Source organism: Amia ocellicauda, chromosome 12 (assembly GCF_036373705.1).
Source record: "Amia ocellicauda isolate fAmiCal2 chromosome 12, fAmiCal2.hap1, whole genome shotgun sequence".
In the NCBI taxonomy this organism is placed as follows: Eukaryota; Metazoa; Chordata; class Actinopteri; order Amiiformes; family Amiidae; genus Amia; species Amia ocellicauda.
The window spans coordinates 38,363,757-38,386,765 of NC_089861.1; the positions used below are offsets into that span (position 1 = coordinate 38,363,757).

Sequence of the window (23,009 nt, forward strand, 5' to 3'; positions counted from 1 at the left end):
AACCCGAGACTCTCTCCGTTTATTGTGTCCGGCATTTACATTTGGTGGCCAATGTGGGGAAGCTTTGTGACATACTTACCCTGAACTCTGTACCCGGAAGGACAGCTATGGAGGCGTCTCCAGTGGAACAGTTGTTGGCCCCAGTGGTGAAGCTGCAGGCTCAAAAACAACAAACTCTCGAGACGCTTGTCCAGCAACTTCAAGTACCAGCTCCTGTATCTAACCCTGCTGTGGCCGCAGCAAACCTGGCTTGGGCAGGTCTGCAGATTCCAAAGATGGGACCGGAGGACGACCCAGAGGCTTTCTTCATCATCTTTGAACGTACTGCCCGGTGTTGCGGCTGCTCTGAATTTCTGTCCAATATTAAAGATCCTAGGCTCTCATTGTCTGATTTGGCTGGGGCACAATTGGGACATGTCTCTGGGGACCGATCACCATTAGTGACTGCAGGTGATGAGAGGGGCAGGGACAGCCTTCCCTCTGACTCCAGTCGTGTAGCAGCCAACAGTACCCTGTTGGACACAGGGGAAGGAACGAGTTCTGGGACTCACCTCCTCTCTCCTTCTTCCAGTGGAAGGCCCGACACTGGATCCCGCCTTCAACCGGGTTTCCGATTTCGCTATGGACCAGACACAGGATGATGCCCTGGGACGTATATATGACCAGGTCAGAGTTGTTGATGGTTGCATAGTGAATACACAGAGGGCACTTTGTGTTTCTCTCCAAACCAGCAGCCAAACCGATCATGCTGGATGATGTTGCAGACAGAATAACGTTCACCACGGTGCCTCCAGACTCTTTCACGAATACCAATCGAGCTGCACGGTGCTGGGCTGTGAGCACAGGTCCCACTAGAGGATGACGGGCCCTCATGCCACCCTCATAGAGTCTGTTTCTGACAGTTTAGTCAGAAACATACACACCAGTAGACCGCTGGAGGTCATTTTGGAGGGCTCAGGCAATGCTCCTCCTGTTCCTCCTCGCACAAAAAAGCAGATACTGGTCCTTCTGGTTCTTCTGATAGCACGTATGGATGTGCCATACTGGAGGAGCTGGACTACCTGTGCAACCTGAATGGGCTGCAGGGAGCGCCTCATAATACCAGTAGTGACAAGGACACTAGCAAAAGGCAAAACTAGAGAAGAATCAGTCAGGAAGGATAAGGAGAGAGCAATCGTCTGTGGCCACCACCTGCAAAACCATTCCCTTTTTGGGGTTGTCTTGCTGTTGCCTCTCTCCGGTGCACCTGCTGTCACTTTCATTTGCACCAAAACAAGAGACAGTGATTCACAACCGCTTAGGCTTCCTAACTGTACAGATTGATATGCCTGAAGTGTAACTGACTAGGTGTTATGCTGTGATGATTACGTGTTCCCTTATTTTTTTGAGAGTTGTATTATAGATGATACCATTGAGAATGAGGCCACAGAATTGCGGGATTTCGTGACTTTCAACACTTATGCAACCGAGTCGAGGTGACAAACACTTCAATGTCAGGTTGGCACCATGGCTTAGATGTGCCATTCATGAAACTTCCGTTGATTCTTGAAGCCACTGGCTTTGCTTCCCTCTCCAAGTCTGTGTAATAAGGAATTGGCAGGAGCCCACGAGTTGAAACAATCAGAGGACAGAATGCAAATGAAGTGTTCTGAGAAAAGCAAAGCACGGACATTTTCCCGTGTGCATGTAGATGGCCGACTTTGACACAGCTTGATGAAGTCTTGTGGATCCTACCGCTGCATAAATGCCCTACTACGCTTGCCTTCAGGGAGTTTCGTCTCAAACTTTCAAAGAACAGGACTCGTACTAGACAGACGAGCACCTTGGATTGGCCTTGGCCGATGTGGGGATCGAACCCAAGACCTTGGCGTTATTAGCACCACGCTCTAACCAACTGAGCTAACCGGCCTGCAAAAGCAATCTCTCTGCCAGGCATTTGCTCATGTTTATGTAATATGGCTGCAAAATGCATTACACAAGTGTGAAAAGAACACTTTTGCAATTGCTAGCATTGTTGATGCTATAAATCAATCTGTCAGAAGTGGGATTTGAACCCACGCCTCCGCCCGGAGACCAGAAAACCCTTCTACACTCTTCGAAGGAACAACACCTTGAGTCTGGCGCCTTAGACCACTCGGCCATTCTGACAGGATGTATATGTCCACCGGGAGATTATATACTGCTTAAGATAACTGCGGGAACAATTAAATCACACATCGGATCTCCGTTATCGAAATCTGGGAAACCTCAAAATCTTCACCGTACATTGCGTAATTCGTAACTCTCCCTCCTCCATGCTTTTGAGACTGTACTGGGAGACACAACAAACTTTCTTCAGACGGCACGTATGGATGTGCCATACTGGAGGAGCTGGACTACCTGTGCAACCTGAATGGGCTGCAGGGAACGCCTCATAATACCAGTAGTGACAGGGACACTAGCAAAAGGCAAAACTAGAGAAGAATCAGTCAGGAAGGATAAGGAGAGAGCAATCGTCTGTGGCCACCACCTGTAAAACCATTCCCTTTTTGGGGTTGTCTTGCTGTTGCCTCTCTCCGGTGCACCTGCTGTCACTTTCATTTGCACCAAAAAAGGAGACAGTGATTCACAACCGCTTAGGCTTCCTAACTGTACAGATTGATATGCCTGAAGTGTTATTGACTTGGTGTTATGCTGTGATGATTACGTGTTCCCTTATTTTTTTGAGTGGTGTATTATAGAAGATAGCCTTGAGAATGAGGCCACAGAATTGCGGGAATCCGTGACTTTCAACACTTATGCAACCGAGTCGAGGTGACCAACAGCTCAATGTCTGGTTGGCACCATGGCTTAGATGTGCCATTCATGAAACTTGCGTTGATTCTTGAAGCCACTGGCTTTGCTTCCCTCTCCAAGTCTGTGTAATAAGGAATTGGCAGGAGCCCACGAGTTGAAACAATCAGAGGACAGAATGCAAATGAATTGTTCTGAGAAAAGCAAAGCAGAGAAAGGACATTTTCCCATGTGCATGTAGATGGCCGACTTTGACATGGCTTGATGAAGTCTTGTGGATCCTACCACTGCTTAAGTGCACTACTACGCTTGCCTTCAGGGAGTTTCGTCTCAAACTTTCAAAGAACAGGACTCGTACTAGACGGAAAAGCACCTTGGATTGGCCTTGGCTAATGTGGGGATCAAACCCAAGACCTTGGCGTTATTAGCTCAACACTCTAACCAACTGAGCTAACCAGCCAGCAAAAGCAATCTCTCTGCCAGGCATTTGCTCATGTTTATGTAATATGGCTGCAAAATGCATTACACAAGTGTGAAAAGAACACTTTTGCAATTGCTAGCACTGGTGATGCTATAAATCAATCTGTCAGAAGTGGGATTTGAACCCACGCCTCCATCTGGAGACCAGAAAACCCTTCTACACTCTTAATAAAGGAGGACTGGGAGGCGACCGCCCCCTCCCAGACCTCTGTGGTACAGCACATCCTGGACCTGAGAGATCGGCTATCGGCACTGGGGAAAATTGCACAGTCGCATCTCTTACAGGCCCAGGAGCGACAACAGCGCATGTACAACAGGAGAGCCCGGTTAAGATCATTCACCCAAGGACATGGTACTGGTGTTATTCCCAAATTCAACATCTAAACTGCTGGCTAAGTGGCAGGGACCCTTTGTGGTCACACGCCGCTTAGGGGATGTTGATTATGAGGTGTGTCGCCCGGATCGTCGGAGGGAAAAGCAGATCTATCATCTGAACATGCTGAAGAAGTGGCGAGAGGAGGAAGCATTGGGTGCTTCTAGTTCCCCCCACAATCCACGTGTGGATGAGTTGCTGGATCGGCTGGGCGCTGCTCACGGAAAACCCGGGCAAGTGAACAGTTGGGAGGAGGGAGACCAAGTATCTGGGGTACCTCTTAGGAGGGGGGCAGGTATGGCCAGTCGTTGACAAAGTGACCGCTTTTGCCTCCTGTCCGCCTCCTCAGTCCAAAAAGGAAGTTCGGCAGTTTTTGGGGTTTTCCGGGTATTATCGCCAGTTTCTGCCGGACTTTGCCACCCTGGCTTACCCCCTGACCGAACTGACGCGAAAAGGTGCTCCAGATACGGTCCAGTGGACGGAGCAGTGCCAGGTGGCTTTCCAGGCGATTAAGGACCGCCTCTGCCAACACCCTTTTTTTAAATGCCTTGACTTCTCTCTCCCTTTCATTCTACAGACCGACGCCTCAGAAGTTGGAGTGGGCGCGGTCCTGTCCCAGAGTGTTGGGGGTCAGGAACACCCCGTCCTCTATCTAAGCAAACAATTATCGCCCAGGAGCGTAAATATAGCACCATTGAAAAGGAGTGTCTCGCTATAAAGTGGGCTGTGCCCTGTTTATTTAATCCCTCTCCCTCCCCGACGGAAGCAGCTAACCGACAAGAAGGTGGACTGAATCTATTACCCCTGTCTGCCCGGAGCACCCCGATTGTGGACACTTTTTGATTTTGCTTTTGCTTTTGTTTTTGTTTTGTATCTCCGCCCTTTTTTGACATACCTGAACTAAATAAAGCCCGGACACAACCGAAACCGGAGACTCTCCCTCTCTCTCTCCCCGTTATTTGTGTCCGGCTTTCACAGTAGGCTATTCAAGAAGGGGGACTTAAAGATGGCCAGATATAAATTTATCTATTTTATTTTATTTTATTTATTGTGCTTTGTTGGCACAGTGTTTAATGTTCAGTCTTAAATACATATTTTTTAATTGTAGTTTTGTAATTGATTTTGTCTTTGAAAAGCAAGACAAAATAATAAAAAGCACATTTTAGACTTTAATTTATGCAATGGTGAAAAAATTGTCAAAATAACTGATAAGTAAAAAACAACAAACAAAAAAAAACTATCAAAACAATCTGATGCATTTAAAAGAACAATAACGGTCAATGCATTTGACAAATAAAAAACCCATCAAAACATTCAAAAACAGTGAAACCAGTGCTATTTATAAATAATTAATACAATCATTTCCATAATTTCTTTACGTACTGTTGGAAATATACCATCTGGCCCAGGTGATTTGTTTGTTTTTAATTCTGCTAGTCCCTTTACTACCTCCTCCTCATTTATCCTGATCTCTCTTAGGGTTTGACTGGACTGGTTGTTAACCTGTGGCATGTTATCTGTTTTTTCTTTAGTAAAAACCTCAATATCGTCAGCTCAGCATACCTTAGTATAACTTAATATAAGCAACAGAGACGCTGCTGTGAAGGAGCGCAATAGTCTCTATAGCCGCTCTGTCACAGCCACCTCAATAAATACATCAATTCATTAATCATTGTATTGACTTCAACCATTTAAACACATGTAATGTTTTGCTTTATGCTAGGGGTGGCTAAGCCTGGTCCTGGATTTGAGCCCCCACCTCCCCAGGGATCTGTATTGGCAAACTGCTGAGCTGATGATATTGACTGCAAAGGGGAATCTCTCTGGAATGGTCCATTATACAGGGGAGCTAAAGACCTCCAGGAAAGCACTAACCTGTGGCCCTGGGGCCCTGGGGTTTGTCTGCCTAATGCTCGTCCTCTGTTCTTTGGGTCTGCACTGGTTCTGGTCCTATCTGACCAACCTGTTCTGAATAGGGCAGTGCTTCTCGACCTGCGGCCCGTCACACATGGAAGTGCGGCCCACGATATGACACCCACATTTAACACTACAAGCGCAGAGCCGGTCAATTTGACCGTTTTGGTTATTCAAATTTGAATTATACTGTGTTCCAAAATACACTGCACATCTACCCATTCGTGACTATTCCTAACTATATGTATTAAACATGCCTACAGCGTTTTAGATGCATAAACACGAAAATAAATAAGTTATAAACACATTTACCTAGAATAGCCAAAATCGGGTTATTTTGACTGGTCATTTAAATACATAATAAATCAAATATAACACATAATTCTGCCTTCACTTTACAATAGAGTCAGTCTGGCACTCAAGTGGCGATCTCTACCTGTCTACAATCTTTCATGTGCTTGAAAAACACATGCATTGTACAGCATTACAGTTGTTTTCTTACAACTGTAGTAAGAGTGAGTGGATACAGTGATTACCCGCAAATCAACATGGATTTGAAACGGAGATTGAAGAGAGCTCGTTTTGGAAATTGGACAAGTAAAATCATGTTCTGTGAAATTGCAGTGTCTCACCACACAATAAGATGAGTTACAACAACCTCAACTTGAACAGAATTGTAAAACTTTAAATAACGTGCTCAGGTAACCACAAAACATATGTTCTATGAACGTTTTGTGTAATGCGCATGTGCCAAAACCATCACGTCATGATGACATACTACTTTACCGGAGTTGAGACATTTTTTGTATTAATTAGCATGGGATAAAGTTGCTGATCATGCAAGAAAAGATGAAGTAGCCCGCGTTTGAATGATTATAGATGGACTTTGTGGATTGCAGATAATGAAATTAATAAGTACAGTGGGGGAAAAAGTATTTGATCCCCTGCTGATTTTGTACGTTTGCCCACTGACAAATAAATGATCAGTCTATAGTTTTAATGGTAGGTGTATTTTAGCAGTGAGAGACAGAATAACAACAAAAAAATCCAGAAAAATGCATTTCAAAAGTTATAAATTGATTTGCATGTTAATGAGGGAAATAAGTATTTGACCCCTTCGACTTAGTACTTGGTGGCAAAACCCTTGTTGGCAATCACAGAGGTCAGACGTTTCTTGTAGTTGGCCACCAGATTTGCACACATCTCAGGAGGGATTTTGTCCTACTCCTTTTTGCAGATCCTCTCCAAGTCATTAAGGTTTCGAGGCTGACGTTTGGCAACTCGAACCTTCAGCTCCCTCCACAGATTTTCTATGGGATTAAGGTCTGGAGACTGGCTAGGCCACTCCTGGACTTTAATGTGCTTCTTTTTGAGCCACTCCTGTGTGTTTTGGGTCATTGTCATGCTGGAATACCCATCCACGACCCATTTTCAATGCCCTGGCTGAGGGAAGGAGGTTCTCACCCAAGATTTGACGGTACATGGCCCCGTCCATCGTCCCTTTGATGCGGTGCAGTTGTCCTGTCCCCTTAGCAGAAAAACACCCCCAAAGCATAATGTTTCCACCTCCATGTTTGATGGTGGGGATGGTGTTCTTGGGGTCATAGGCAGCATTCCTCCTCCTCCAAACACGGCGAGTTGAGTTGATGCCAAAGAGCTCGATTTTGGTCTCATCTGACCGCAACACTTTCACCCAGTTATCCTCTGAATCATTCATATGTTCAATGGCAAACTTTAGACGGGCCTGTACATGTGCTTTCTTGAGAAGGGGGACCTTGTGGGCGCTGCAGGATTTCAGTCATTCATGGCGTAGTGTGTTACCAATTGTTTTCTTGGTGACTATGGTCCCAGCTGCCTTGAGATCATTAACAAGATCCTCCCGTGTAGTTCTGGGCTGATTCCTCACCGTTCTCATGATCATTGAAACTCCACGAGGTGAGATCTTGCATGGAGCCCCAGACCGAGGGAGACTGACAGTTATTTTGTGTTTCTTCCATTTGCGAATAATCGCACCAACTGTTGTCACCTTCTCACCAAGCTGCTTGGCGATGGTCTTGTAGCCCATTCCAGCCTTGTGTAGGTCTACAATCTTGTCCCTGACATCCTTGGACAGCTCTTTGGTCTTGGCCATGGTGGAGAGTTTGGAATCTGATTGATTGATTGCTTCTGTGGACAGGTGTCTTTTATACAGCTAACGAGCTGAGATTAGGAGCGCTCCTAATGTCAGCTCGTTACCTGTATAAAAGACACCTGGGAGCCAGAAATCTTGCTGATTGATAGGAGATCAAATACTTATTTCCCTAATTAACATGCAAATCAATTTATAACTTTTTTGAAATGCGTTTTTCTGGATTTTTTTGTTGTTGTTCTGTCTCTCACTGTAAAAATACACCTACCATTAAAATTATAGACTGATCATTTCTTTGTCAGTGGGCAAACGTACAAAATCAGCAGGGGATCAAATACTTTTTTCCCTCACTGTAAGTAATAAAAGTTGAGGAAGAATGACTATTTTGTCAATTAGACTTGGTTTATAGTTGTGAAAACTTGAAAAATTAAGTTCAATTAATATGTTTTTCAGTTGACTTAACTAAAAATTCTAAATGCTTATTAATTGATAGAGTACGTTGGCTCAATTTACTGCATGTTATTTCAACAGTGAGTGAACTTAACACTTCATGTTTGCTAAACTGAGTCAAAGCAACAAGATGACTTGACTAAGTCACGTTGCGTCAACAAATAATTTTTACAGTGTAGCGGTTACATTTATGATTTGAAGAAATGTGGCTTCATTTTTAGTAAGAGGCTCAACTGAGTGTAGGTCCTTGTTTTGTGAAAGTATGCCTCAAAGCTAACCATATTGTGACCGCAGTTCACCATTGGTCGTTTGAAAATATCAAATAGCATGTGCTCTCTCTGGTTGGTTCCCTGACTAATTCAGGTAGAAAGCAGTCATTTGCCCTCTAAGACATTTCTACTACTGCTTCTGTAGTCTCAACTGGGCTTTCCCAGTCAATGTTAGGAAATCTAAAACCCCATTATAACAGCCACTATAGCCCAATTCAGAAATCGTTTAAAGTGGTAATGTTATCTCTGAATAACTTGTTGTGTGCAAGTTTCTATCAGCTACTTTCAGAGAACAAAAGTAGTGAGGGAGTGCAAGGGTGACGATCTCGAGTCATTGTACATTTTCCCTGCATGCTTTGAAGACATGCGATACTTATACTACACAATACTTCAGGTCCAAGTTCAGAACCGGACAGCCGTCTTTAGACTCTTTAATAAAGGCAACCTAAATTAATCAATGGGCCGTAAGTCTGGGTGTCAAATAAGCACCTGGGCCACAACAGGAGCGTAGCCATGGCTGGGCCTGGGTGGGCCTGGTTGGGCCATGGCCCACCTACTTACCTCTCAGGTCCACCCAATCAGAGAGTGTAAAATTTCTCCCGCGTGTTAAAAAAACATTATAAATACAAGATTCTGAAGCAATAACGTGTTTCGGAAAATCACAGGCTTTATTCCAAAGCATGGGGGCTGGTTCTTTTCAAGTCTAATGGTTACATTTTGGCTAAGTTATGCACAAGCAGGTTATAACTGGCTGTGGTAAATGTTTTTTTACGTAGTGCATCACACCATGACAACTGAACAAATGTAGTTGTGAACGGAGTTCCTACAAATGGTGAAACAAAATTATTTGTTGAATTATTTCAAAAGACGAGAAGAGCAGAACAGAACAGCACATTACACAACCTGATAAATCATCAACTGCATCGGAAGAAACCAATATAAGCACTGCTTTGCATCCACAGGCCAGTGTTGAATTCGGTAAGGAAACATTTAACTGTCCCTCGGATTTATAAGGAATAGATGAGTCACCTACACGGCCAAAATTGCAGGTATTTGCTTTAATTTATGTTAAATCCCAAAGTTTTTCATCACAGCGGTGGTATGAGAAGTCTCGCTGGATGGAATACAGCATAGCCAGAAATGCAATTATCTGTAGATATGCAGGCATTTGTTCTGATTCCCACACCGAAGAAACGTTCACTAAAAATGGTTTTAAAGATTTTAAGCATTTGAATCTGAGCCGTTCAAAACATGAAGCAAGCAATTGGTACTGTCCATCCGAAGGTTACAGACAAAGCCACACAGAAACATTTTTAATCAGTTAAATCGGGATTCCAGGAAGGCTTATTTGAGAGGAATTGTGATTAAAGCTGTGACTGACATTCTGATGTACTGCACAAAGCAGTGAATTCCAATCAGGGGTCTCAGAGAAGCTCTAAATAAAGGACATTTCTCTGAGCTATTTAAAGTAAACATGATAGTGAAAAACAAACCTGTCTTGAAGAACTCCGCAAAAATGCAACACTATGAGCCCTGATACTCCAAAAGAGCTACTGCTTTACCATCACGCACACCTCATCACAGGGTACATTTCCTGACCAGCATCAGTTCAGTATAGACCAGTGTCTCTATGGTTACCTTGTCCCAGTACAGACCAGTGTGTCTCTATGGCTATTATTATTATTATTATTATTATTATTATTATTATTATTATTATTATTATTATTATTTCTTGGCAGATGCCCTTATCCAGTGCTATACAAATTGCAAGAATACAGTTAAGGCATCAAATATTACAAATACAAATTTACATTGTACAAAGCAATTCAAAATATAATACATTTTACAACTTACAATTTACAAAGGTAAGTACAATAAGTGAGGTCATACATCCTGGAACGTAAAAGCTAAGTGCTGTCAAGATGTAAGGTCACAGTCAAGGGTTACGGGAAAGGGAGCAAGGGGGAAATCAATCAATAATACAAGTATTAGTAACACAAGAAGCATGATCAAATGCTGTGAAGTGTTATCTTCCAGGGAATAAAAGGACTAATACGTAATATTATTAATGGTTACCTATGTAGAAGCCCCAGTATAGAACAGTGTCTCTATGGTTACCTATGTAGAAGCCCCAGTATAGAACAGTGTGTCTCTATGGTTACCTAATCCCAGTATAGGCCAGTGTGTCTCTATGGTTAGCTATATAGAAGCCCCAGTACAGAACAGTGCGTCTCTGTGTGTAGAGTCACAAACACACAGAGGGAATTCTAGATGGGCAGGAACCAGAACCCTTGGATGATCTAGAGCTAGAGAGGGAGGATTCCCCTGTTGTGAGACGCTCCTAGAGACATAACAAGGGTACACTTCCAGTAAGCTTAATAGAAGGGTATTTACAAAAAATATGCAGTGTTTTGTCATTATAGATCACAGACCCCTTAAAAGGTATCCTGAAATTGCCTGGAATGTTTTGATATTTAACCTGTATTAATTCAGCAGGTTTTCAACAGGGGGGATACTGTAAGGGATACTACTTTGTTCAGAATACGGTATTGTTACATTAAGAACACCAGAGAGGTCTAATGTAATGGATGGCTTCGCAAACCAACTGAATTACTGAATCGCCTAACCTGCTGTCCAATCGGAATGTAGCTTTCTCGAGAAAAAGGGTGGGCTGTAGTTCGGGAAGAGTAGTCACCATGATTAGTTGAGTGTGCTAATTGGAGCTGTGTAGTGTGCAGAGGAAATAAACATGTTTTTTATATGAAAACAATGAACTTTGTTTTTGAACACTGGCCTGGAATTGTGTTTCTTTTCAAGTTTTTTTTTAGAAGAGACTGTTCTAGGTGCAAAGTGAACTGGACCCGTGTGACACGCAGTTAAGGAGAGCCCGTGTTGAACTAAGATGACTACAGTGAGATTTCCTGGACAAAGCTCGGGCAAAGGATAGCGCAGGGTGCACCTGCACCTGAGTTTTTGTCAAAAAGCATTGTGATCAGAGAAGGTAAAAAGGGAAAAACGCAAGTAAGCAGCAATAGCATTTTCTTTCTTTGAAGCATAGCATGACCATAGTTTTTCTATTGTATAAGTATCTTGGTGTAGGGATGTCTCGCCTGTCCTGTAAGATTCGGGAGGGTAGGAATAGTTTAGTTATCCTCTCTGTTAACTTTTTGTGTGCCCCATTACTGTTAGTTCAGGTAGCCATTTGAATTTAAATCTTGAACCCTACTTTGCCAAATTAGGTCACAGCTATACTTCGGTATGTAAAAAAAAAGATAATGCAGGATGGGCACATACCTCAAATTTGGGGGGTATAGGGATGAACTGTGTTGGGGGTGCGGACTTAGATCCTTTAGTTTCTCATCCATCCAAGATATCAAGCTTAGAACCCCTACAACAGCAGGACATTTACAAACTCCTCATTACATATGGTTACCTATGTAGAAGCCCCAGTACAGAATGGTGTCTCTCTATGGTTACCTATGTAGTAGCCCCAGTATAGACCTGATGCTGATGAAGTGAGGTCCGGGGGGGCTGGGGGGCTGCGAAAGTGAGGTCCGGTGGGGTCCAGGTTTCCTTCTTTGTTACCATCACTTAAGTTTACAAAGTGATCAAACACAAAGGCTTCTCTGACATTGTGAAAGTGTTTGTCCAAATCAGTAGGCAGTGGGTCCTCAGCCAGTCCAGGTTCAATCACAAAATTAGGGTTCTCAGTAACAGTCCAAATCAAAAACGCAAGCAATCCTTAAAATAAAAACATATTAACACAGTCAAAACCACCACAATCTTTCTACCCAACAAACAAGGAGAGCGAGGTAGGTCCTTATATAGTAAGTTTTAGAACAGTGGGTAATTTAAGATGGTTCTTGTGATGTATCCTTCCCAACAAGAGCGCAGGACTAGGACACTGTCTTGTATGAGTGTCTGTTAGGTGGATGAGGAACTCATTGGCTGAGATTCAGATAATTATTACAAAATAAAATAGTAACCCCAGTATAGGACAGTGTCTCTCTATGGTTACCTGGTCCCAGTATAGAACCGTGTGTCTCTATGGTTACCTCTTTCGTATGCCCAGTATAGACCAGTGTGTCTCCATGGTTACCTATGTAGTAGGACCAGTATACAATAGTGTGTCTCTATGGTTACCTGTGTAGTAGTCCCAGTATAGGACAGTGTGTTTCTATGGTTACCTAATCCCAGTTTAGAACCACGTGTCTCTATGGTTACAGGGCTCTACGTTTACTTTTTTCCTCAGGAGCACTGTGACTCTAAATTGAAAACAATGTAGGGGCACAGTCCTAAATTTAGGGTCACTAACAATTAGTGGTACATCATCATAAATGGTTCATATTTAATGCTAAAATGAAAAACAAATGTAACAATGTGCAAGACATTTAAATACAGTACTGTACAGTGGAGCCTCGAGAGAGCAGAAGATCACAACAATATTAATATGAATACTTCACGCACTGCGCAGTTGACGCCCCTTCCTCAGATTCTGTTGACTCTTCTGGAGAAGCAGCTCGGCCGACGTGACTTGTTTGCTGTCCAATGGCATCAGTCAAATATATTTTAAAACACACCCTCCCTTTCCGTAATTGCTTCTGAAAATGCTGCAGCAGCGGCTCTATTTTTCAGCACTTCCAAATCTCACAGCCACTGCAAATCTCGCATCTGCTGTTTTATTTTTTCAGCAGTTGCACTTCAGGGCCACCGTAAGAAACAATCTAGGTGTAGCTCAAGTAACAGAAAGGTTAAGTACTTGTGTGGTTTAAACGGGTCCACTGTGCCGTCCTTAATGGACAAGTTTTCGGTCCAGAAATGTACCAGCTGAATGTCTCCATCCTGCCATCGGCTCTAGTGCGTCTCTTCAGTTTTCTGTGTCATTGTGCCCGCACCGTGTGAGTTCACCCGTGCACATGTTGCAGCAAACTCTCCAGTGTAAATTCAATGTAAAGTGCTCCTTTACTTTCCACGGGTGTAGCTGTTGCCTCTCTCAAGGTTTTTTCTAGTAGCTGCGCCCCAGGTAGACCCAAGTAATCGACGATTAATTACATTTTAAGATTTTATTCGATTTTAATCAACTTTATCGCTAAGTCGTTGGCAGCCCCGCTGTCGCTGAGTACTACTGTATCCGTAAGTGTGTTTTAATGACGAGGCGGCTAACGCCAGATGGTAGGTGATTGGATGTCGTACCAAATGTACCGCTGCAGCACTGGGTCATGAACGTCATTCACGGTTCTTGTAGTTTTCATTGCCTTCTCGGTTAATTGCGACAATCCACAACCGAACTACATTTCCCACATTTTCTAACGTAATAATGATTAGTGTAAAATATAATTATTATCAAAATCCTGTCAATGTAGTATTTACTTATAGAGTTCAAATATTGCATACGCACTGTGCGCCCAATTTGTATTTCACACTCGCACAACATTATTTTCACTCACAAATTCGAGCATAACGCTCACACTGTAGAGCCCTGGGTTACCTATGTAGTAGCCCCATATAGACCAGTGTGTCTCTATGGTTACCTATGTAGTAGCCCCATATAGACCAGTGTGTCTCCATGGTTACCTATGTACTAGCCCCAGTTAAGACCAGTGTGTCTCAATGGTTACCTATGTAGTAGCCCCATATAGACCAGTGTGTCTCTATGGTTACCTATGTAGTAGCCCCAGTATAGACTAGTGTGTCTCTATAGTTACCTATGTAGTAGCCCCGGTATAGACCAGTGTGTCTCTATGTTTACCTATGTAGTAGCCCCAGTATAGACCAGTGTGTCTCTATGTTTACCTATGTAGTAGCCCCAGTATAGACCAGTGTGTCTCCATGGTTACCTATGTAGTAGACCCAGTATAGACCAGTGTGTCTCTATGGTTACCTGTATGTATGTAGTACAGGGGTAGATCTTAACTATTTTTCCCATTAGCCAACAGGACTAGTGGCTCTCAAGTTGCACTAGCCCGCCAATTTGGATCCAGTACTGATTTTAAATTATTGTCAGGAAAAGAAAATTGTTGAAAATATTGTCAATTTGTATTATTTAAAACTGTAACAAACTTTGTTATTTCTTATTTAATTTGCACTCACTGTCACTCAATGTTTTGTCAATTTGCTGCATCATTCAGGCTTCTAAATGTGCTGTATTTGAACAATACCACTTAAAACACATGAAATACAGAGTATTCAAATTCCAGCTGCCATTTGGCCTGAACTGTAATACTTATTATTAAGAAGTCACACACATTGAGTGACATTGCCTTCAAGAATCAAAACATTTCATAAACATGGAACCATCGATCTTCATCGATTTTTACCAATCATTGTTTCATTATCAATTCACATCTGATTCATATACTCCTGAGCATTCTGAGGCACAACGTGAAAAGTAAATTTTAAAATCAAAAGTCTGAGAGTAGAACATCAACTGGACTAGAATCTGAGCCCTCATTAAAACAACAATCCATTCAACAATAGACTAGTCATAGGCAGGACCATACTGGACTAGACCCAAAGAGAAACAGTTCCCACTGACTAGTGACTGACTAATGCAAGCCAGCTTGACTACTGTATAATTAACAGACTTCTCACTACGTTTGACACAACATTTGGCACAATGTGACAATTATAAGTCTAACTCTATAATACAGTCCATCTAATAGGCCAGAGACACACTGGTCTATACTGGGGCTTCTACATAGGTAACCATAGAGACACACTGTTCTACTACAGGGGTCGATCTTAACGCGAGCCCGCTTGCCAATGGCTAGTGCAGATCGCTGCGGGCCAGTACAGATTCTCTAGAACTAGTCCGTGTGGCTAGTGCATATTATCTTACGTTTTACAGCTGTTACGATTTAAATCTACAGATTTTTCCTCGGTGCGCTATTCGGTGCGCTAGTTTCGCGCATGGGTGCTACTGACAATGTGCCAGCGGTTGCGTTCGGTTTGTGTCCTCCAGCCTTACTCCGGCAGTATTTTATATAGAAATGTACTGGAAACGATCGCTACTAGCGCACGTCAAGATGTAATCGAATGTACCACTTGCAGCAGACAACAAAGGCAGTCTGTGGAGTGACCAGAGCATCATTAAACGTGAGTATAATCCTAAAACAAAGCCAAAAGACAAGAAAACGTGTGTATCAATCCTTTAATACAGTTGCATAGACCATAAATAAGATACGTTAAAATACAAGTAAACGTATAGAGTGATATTGTGCAGTTAGGGATGGGCCATTTGGTATTGGGGGGGGTACTGGATTAAACTGAAGAAACCTTGTGCATAAATCCTTTAACACAGTTGCATACACCATAAATAAGCAACACCGTATTTAAGTCAATATATAAGCAAACATATATGATATACATAGTGATATTATGGAGCTAGGGATGGGCCATTTGGTTTGTTGGGCGCTCACTATGGGTCGACCCTGGAGAGCTGTGGTGCAGGTGAGCGTTTCTCTCTCTTTATTTCCCTTTCTTCCTTTTCACTCTCGTCCTTTCTTGTGTTTGGTTTCAGCGCAGGGCACACACCCTGATTTCCAGTAACCATTCTGAACCGTTTTATTTTATTTCTCCAGGTATGGTGAGGACAATGACACTTTTAAAGTGGAGAGTTTCCCCAGCAGCGGCGATGATGACAATAACTAAGGAAGTGACGAGTGCCACAGAGAAGGTGACGTCAGACTACCACTCGGGCTCCACCTCGGTCTAAGACAGCAGCACCTGGGATGCCCAGCACGCCCCTTCCGCCACCCCACACACACACACACACACACACACACACAGTGTACCGGTACTGAGCCAGCACTGTCCCCAGTCCCCTGGATCCAGCGATAATATAGAGAGCACAGAATTATAGCGAGAAAAGTAAATTCGGATACTTGTGAAAGTCTACAGAAGCCCCCGCACTGCGACTGTCTGTTTACTCTGATGGTGCTCAATTCATGTTGCCGTTCTAGACAAGTGGCCTGTGTCATTAATGCTGGCTGAACATGGCTGATCGTGGCACAGAGCGCCAGCAATTGTGAAAAGGCACATTAAATGGTTATGGTTCCTTTCATCGCTTAGCTGGCTTGCCCTGTGTGATAAATGTCTGAGCTTTTATCGAGATCATGTATTCTACAATTTATGACAGTTGAGCAATAACATATAAACTGTTTTGCAGGCGCCTGATTTTGTGTGCCAGCCTGTTCCAGCATGGCAGCAGCTACCCAGGAATAAGTGTGTTCTGTATATAGCGTAGTGCTTTGCCAAACATAGTGCATTGTTTCTCTGACAGCAGATGGTGAAAGTTATCTAATATGTAAACATTGGTACAGGATTAAGTTAGTAACTCAAAGGTGTTGCCCTTTGGGTCAGATTGCAACACAAGTGGAGGATACACACTAAATTGCAGCCTAGTATATAATTTCCTGGGGGATTGTACGCACCTGGGGCTTAAACCAATCAATTAGCAACAAACAAATGATCCAGAGGTCCGATATAGAGCAGAGGAACAGCTTTCCAAAGCCCAGTGGGTCATAGGGAACATGTTGCCTTTGTGATTGAAAGATGCTTCTTAAATAATGCTCAATTTGCTCTGCTTGTGCAACCAATGCATATATTGTTAGAAAGTGAAATTGATAAGCGGGATACTCATTTTGCTGCCCTTATCCTTGTAGAATTTGTAATTCGTGTTCAGATCCTCTACGGAGAAAAAAATATGACATTCAATGTGCATCAATTTACTCCTCTGGCCTCAAATGTCAATAATTGGGGAGCCCTGTGAGCACATTCTGCTTCTTATTTTGAAAATGGAAATGGCAAGCTTGTTAAGCTTGTGAAGAGCTCTGTTGAGGTGCACCACTACACAGTTAATATGTTTATGCTGTCAAAGACTCTCCATTTAGCAATCTACACAACATTACTGAGAGGGTATTGAATTTCTGTAGCAAATTAACTGAACCACCAGTTTTTTTTAAAAAGGACAAATTAATAAAATCGTTTTGAATGGTTCAAAAACTGTACTCCTTGGTTTAAGTACATTTGAAGAAAGTACTAAGAGCAACAGGTGACCAAGTCTTGGATTGATATCATATGTATAATCACCAAATATGTATTATCAATAAACAAATGGTTCTTTCATTAGAATATAAAAACGTGACTCTTCAGAGCACCGGTCGGGCTGCAGCCTCGCAGTCCTACACTGCAGTCTGCCTGTAACTCCCAGCATAACCTGACCCCGATCCTAGATCCATGCCTGGGGGAATCGAATAAATCACATAATCCTGAAATTAAATCTTATACAAACAAAATGAATAGTTATCCTATTAAAACAGTAATTTTTCATTGGCTTGGAGAGACCTGGTTAAGACCAGATGACACTATTCCATTAGTAGAAGCCTCCCCTATTGACTTCTCTTAATGCCAGAAGGCCCGTACAACAGGCCGTGGGGGGGTTCTAGCCACCATCTACTAAGCCATTTGACAGCTTCACATCTTTTGAAATTCACCAGGTTTAGGCTTAATCCACCTTCAGCTTATAGCTGTTTATAGGCCATCAGGCCCCTATTCCTGTATTATGACCGAATTTAGCGATCTCTTATATGACTTAGCCATACACCATGGTAAACTCATTATTTTGGGGGACTTTAACATACATATTGACATTAAAGACGACCCTCTCAGTGTTAGTTTCTTGTCCCTATTGGAGTCTGTAGGCTTCACTCAGCATGTGTCAGGACCCACACATCATCACAATCACACACTGGATCTAGTAATTACCCATGGGGTACAGATTCACAACTTAATAATATCACCCCAGAACCAGATGATTTCTGACCACTGCCTTATTACATTTGAGCTGCCTGGAGTAGAATCAGACACACAGGAGAGGAACATAGAAACTTGCTGCCTAAATCCTACTGCTATTCATAAGTGTACTACTCTGTTGCCAAATGCTAGCTTTATCAAAACAGGATCTGTAGATGAATTATTAAATAATTTCAACAATACACTAAGCACTGCTTTAGATACAGTAGCTCCATTAAGGACATGACAGATTAATGCAACAAACCACTCACCATGGTTTAACGAACACACTCGCTCACTTTAAACAGGATGCCGTAGATATGAACGTAAATGGAGAGCAACAAAACTTCCATATGGTCTTCCATATGGCATTATAAAAAGATACAAGCAAGCCCTGTCCTCTGCTAGGTCTGCCTACTACTCTAATTGAATAGAGATGCATAAGAATAACCCGCGTTTTCTTTTTAATACAATATCGACACTTACTAATCAGCATTTAAAGCCTTCAGAGGTTATCCCCCCCAATATTACCTGCAATGACTTCATGGATCATTTCAATAGCAAAGTTATCGGCATTAGAAAACAGACAGAAGTGGAAACACACACAAATACTATAGCCGATGTCTGCAGTCCTTCACAGCCCCTGCCTACCTTGGACTCATTGAATGCAGTAAATCACCAGGAATTGGTCTCCTTAATTACTAAAATGAATACTACAACCTGCGCACTAGACCCTAAATCCACTAAACTGCTAAAACAATCTCTGCCATTCATTATTCACATAATACACAATATTATTAATTCACTATTAGTTTTTTGTTTTTCTCTCCTCCGTGCCTAAATGGTTTATTTATTTAAATGTTCACTTACTTTATTTTAGATCATGTAAACTGTTTACAGGTCTATATTTATTTTACTTTATTGTATTTACGTATTATTTTATTTTGCTGTACATTTGTTGTGTTTACCACTCTGTAAAGCGCTCTCTACCCTGTGAAGTGCGCTATACAAATAAAAATTGATTGATTGATTGATTGATTATTGATTGAATATACTAAACCAAAAGAAGTCCAATGACACTGGTGCTTTAGTAAAGGATGGCACAATTGGTGAAGTCAGCATATGTTTGCTTCGAACGTGTCCAGTGCAGAGAGTTTCTTTTACAGACTTTACTATATTTTCTGGATTGTCTGTTACATAACCAAGTTATACATATGGTTTGTTTTTGTTTTCCCTTGCCTTGCCATATACCATTTTCTAATATTTTGTTTAGGTACTGTGTTATTTTATGAGGGGTAAAAAATACATTACATTTCCTATTAAAAGTAAGATAAGACAGAGTTGAGAAAATAAAGTAAAATTAAATGTAATTTGTATATTTTGTTTAATTGTGAATGTATTGTATACAAATTACAGATTGTATTGTTGAATTTTGTAACTTTCGGTGACAATCATGTTACACAGTTAATTTGTTTTATTTAAACTATTTGAATTCTTCTGATTAAAATATAAAAATGTAATTCTAGTAGTCCCACAGTTGGTTAGTACAATTCCTATCAGAAACTACATCATTAAATCAAATCCGGAATAAGGTTCTTTGAAAGCACCAATCAGGGGTAGGAAATAAGAACATTTCCAAGGCATTGAATATCCCCTGGAACACAGTAAAGGCCATTATTAAGAAATGGAGATAAAATGTCAAGACTGTGAATCTGCCTAGATCAGGTCATCCTCAAAAACTGAGTATCTCTGGGCGAGAAGGGCACTAGTCACAGAGGCCACCAAGAGTTACAGTCTTCCACGGCTAAGCTGGGAGACACAGTGCAGACTGCAGCAATAGCCTGGGTGCTTCACAAAAGTGGCCTTCATGGGAGAGTGGCAAAACGAAAGCCATTGTTGAAACAAACTCACATCAAATCTCGGCTAGATGAGTCTGATAAGACCAAAATAGAGCTTTTTGGCCTCAACGCCAAGCACTATGTTTAGCGCAAGCCTAACACTGCACATCATCCTGAGAACACCATCCCTACCGTGAAGCATGGTGCTGGCAGCATCATGCTATGGGGATGCTCTGCATCAGGACAAATAGAGGGCAAAATGGATGCAGCAAAGTACAGAGAAACCCTGGAAGAAAACCTGCTGGAGTCTGCAAGAGACTTGGGACTTGGGAGAAGATTCACCTTCCAGCAGGACAATGACCCCAAACATACAGTCAAAGCCACACTGGAGTGACTTAAAAACAAAAAGGTGAATGTCCTGGAGTGGCCCAGTCAAAGCCAGGGCCTCAATCCAATTGAGAATATGTGGAAAGATTTGAACATTGCTGTTCACCAAAGGTCCCCATCCAACTTGATGGAGCTTGAGCAATTTTACAAACAATGGGCAAAAATTGCTGTTTCCAGATGTGCAAAGCTGGTAGAGACTTATCCACATAGACTCATGGCTGTAATTGCTGCCAAAGGTGCCTCTACCAAATATTGACTGAAGTGGGTGATTACTTATGCATTCAATTATTTTCTGTTGTGTATTTGTAATTCATTTAGAACAATTTGCAGTTTTCACTTTGACATTATGGACATTTTCTGTGCTGATCAGTGGCTAAAACTACAAAAACTGAAATCCTGCTGTAACACAAGGAAATGTGGAAAAGTCCAAGGGGAGTGAATACTTTTGAGAGCCACTGTATACAGTGTATATATATGTGTGTGTGTTTGTGTGTGTGTATATATATATATATATATATTTAAAACTTTTCTTATTTTTGAATTTACTAAAACAGTTTCATAAAACAATATAACCTAATATATATATATATATATAACTTTTCTTATTCTTTTTATTTACTTGATGGCTGACATCCAAAATAGCCGATATCATCCAAGATGGCTGACAAGGGAGGGTCAAATGGTAACCCAAGGGGGGTGCTGGGAAGGAGAGAGGAGTTCCGGTTCAAAGGTTCATAGGGAGCACGGGACTTCCAGCTGTCAAAATAAGTGATGCCGCCATCTATACTACTTCTGTGGCTGTCTGTGGCTGGACCGGAGGGTTGGACCTGGGTTTCTCATCATTACGAATACATCTTTCGCTGCCCAGGTGCCCACATGCCTGACCTGCTTTTCAGCTGGATCACAGCTTCGCCCCTGCAGGGTAGAGCATCCAAAAATGGTACAAACTCATCCACGTATTGCAGTATTTCCGGGAGAGCTGGCATACTGAGCGAGAAAGTCAACACTGACAGTGTGGCGAGAGACATAATGTATGTGCTCTGTAATGTCATTGCTGTCAGGTGAGAGATTTCTATGATGTCATCGCTGATATAGCAGTGAAGTGAGAGGAAGAGGAAGGGATAGCACGTGTGTGGGCTCACTGGCTGCCTCAGCTAGAATGGGTGAATGAGAGAGTGCAGGAACGGAACGCAGGAAATATACAATTGTATGTGACAGGCCGCTGTCTGTCACGGCACGGCTGCTGCTGACGTCTGCTGATGAGGTGCTCATGTGCCACAGCTGTGTTGTCGCTCCCTCGCTAACAGGCTGTGGACTCACGGTTGCGGGCAATGAGCACCGAGGCGATTGTGATGTCAGTGGCAGCTGTGCCTTCTCTATTTAATCCCTCTCCTTCCCAGACGGAGGCAGCTAACCCGCTGAGAAGGAGGACTGACACTCCCAACCCTGACTGCCCGGAGCACCATGTTTTGTGTGGACGTTTCGTTTTGGTTGTTTTTACCCCTTGTATTTTGTCCCGTTTACCCTGTGAACCACAATAAAGCCCAGACACCAACGGAACCAGAGATTCTCTCCATCCCTGTGTCTGGCTTTTACATTGTATTATGCATATTCTGAATCGATTTGTAATGTATATTCATGATTTATTGATTGAAAGAGTTCTGTTTCTTCTGGCTAAACTTGTTTGCACATTGAATATTGAATTGTAGTGTCTGTGTGTGTGTGTGTGTGTGTGTGTGTGTGTGTGTGTGTGTGTGTGTGTGTGTGTGTGTGTGTATGTGTGTGTGTGTGTGTGTGTGTGTGTGTGTGTGTGTGTGTGTGTGTGTCACTAGAAGTCCAGCACACTATCCATTGTGGCACAGAACCACAAAACTGTACGATGAAGATACTCTTCTGCATGCCTGCAGATGACCGGGCGTCTCAGCATGATTTGACAAGTAGCATTAACAGCTGTGTTTTTTAAATCCCTGTCTCGCTGATATTGAGACAGATGGAAATGATGGGTTCTTCTATTTGGCAAAAGCGGCTCATGTTGACTTGAGTCTTCAGCTTGCAAGCAAGTGCAAAGGGTATGCTTTTCAGCCCGTCATAGCAGGGTTAGGCAAGATCTTGCAGGCCCATCCCTCCCGACGAGCGTGGTGTATACTCTGTCCGATTCCACCGTCTTGATTTCTGTTGCAGCCACTTTCCATGCTTTGCTCACTCGAGAGGCAGCCAGGTTAAGCGGGCAATAATGCACAAGTAGCTCTGTCTTGCGAATCTTGGAACTGTCCATTGGACGTACATGGCGTCAGTCGTCAAGAAATGTCAAACAAGGAATGCCCACAACGAAGGTGGGATAGAAAGCCACGTGTGCAAACCACAACGGCTTAGTAGTCCATGGCCTTAAGTACAAGGCCACCTGATCCAGCTGTTCCCGGAGATGCAACTGACACGGAGGGGGACTGGTACAGTGACAGTGGCTAGGAAAAGAAGCAGCGTATGAGGTCTTGATAGTCAGGCAAGGATTTGGGACAAAGTCAGCATTCCAGAAAAGTAAGAAGTGAAGGTCTCAGCGAGGCACTTGACTGCAAGATACCTCTGGCTGTCATGAGGCAGACTAGCAA

The 23,009-nt window shown here is 42.6% G+C and overlaps 3 non-coding genes across 3 annotated transcripts; all 3 read right to left on the minus strand.

Moving 5' to 3' along the window:
- Positions 1–1,835: 1,835 nt before the first annotated feature.
- On the minus strand, positions 1,836–1,909 carry trnai-aau (transfer RNA isoleucine (anticodon AAU)). Its single transcript has one exon. It is a non-coding gene; the product is annotated as a tRNA-Ile (tRNA).
- A 124-nt stretch (positions 1,910–2,033) lies between these two features.
- trnal-caa (transfer RNA leucine (anticodon CAA)) lies at positions 2,034–2,148 on the minus strand. Its single transcript has 2 exons — positions 2,111–2,148; positions 2,034–2,079 (listed from the first exon to the last, which is right to left on the minus strand). It is a non-coding gene; the product is annotated as a tRNA-Leu (tRNA).
- Positions 2,149–3,158: 1,010 nt separating this feature from the next.
- trnai-aau (transfer RNA isoleucine (anticodon AAU)) lies at positions 3,159–3,232 on the minus strand. Its single transcript has one exon. It is a non-coding gene; the product is annotated as a tRNA-Ile (tRNA).
- Between the last annotated feature and the right edge of the window lie 19,777 nt (positions 3,233–23,009).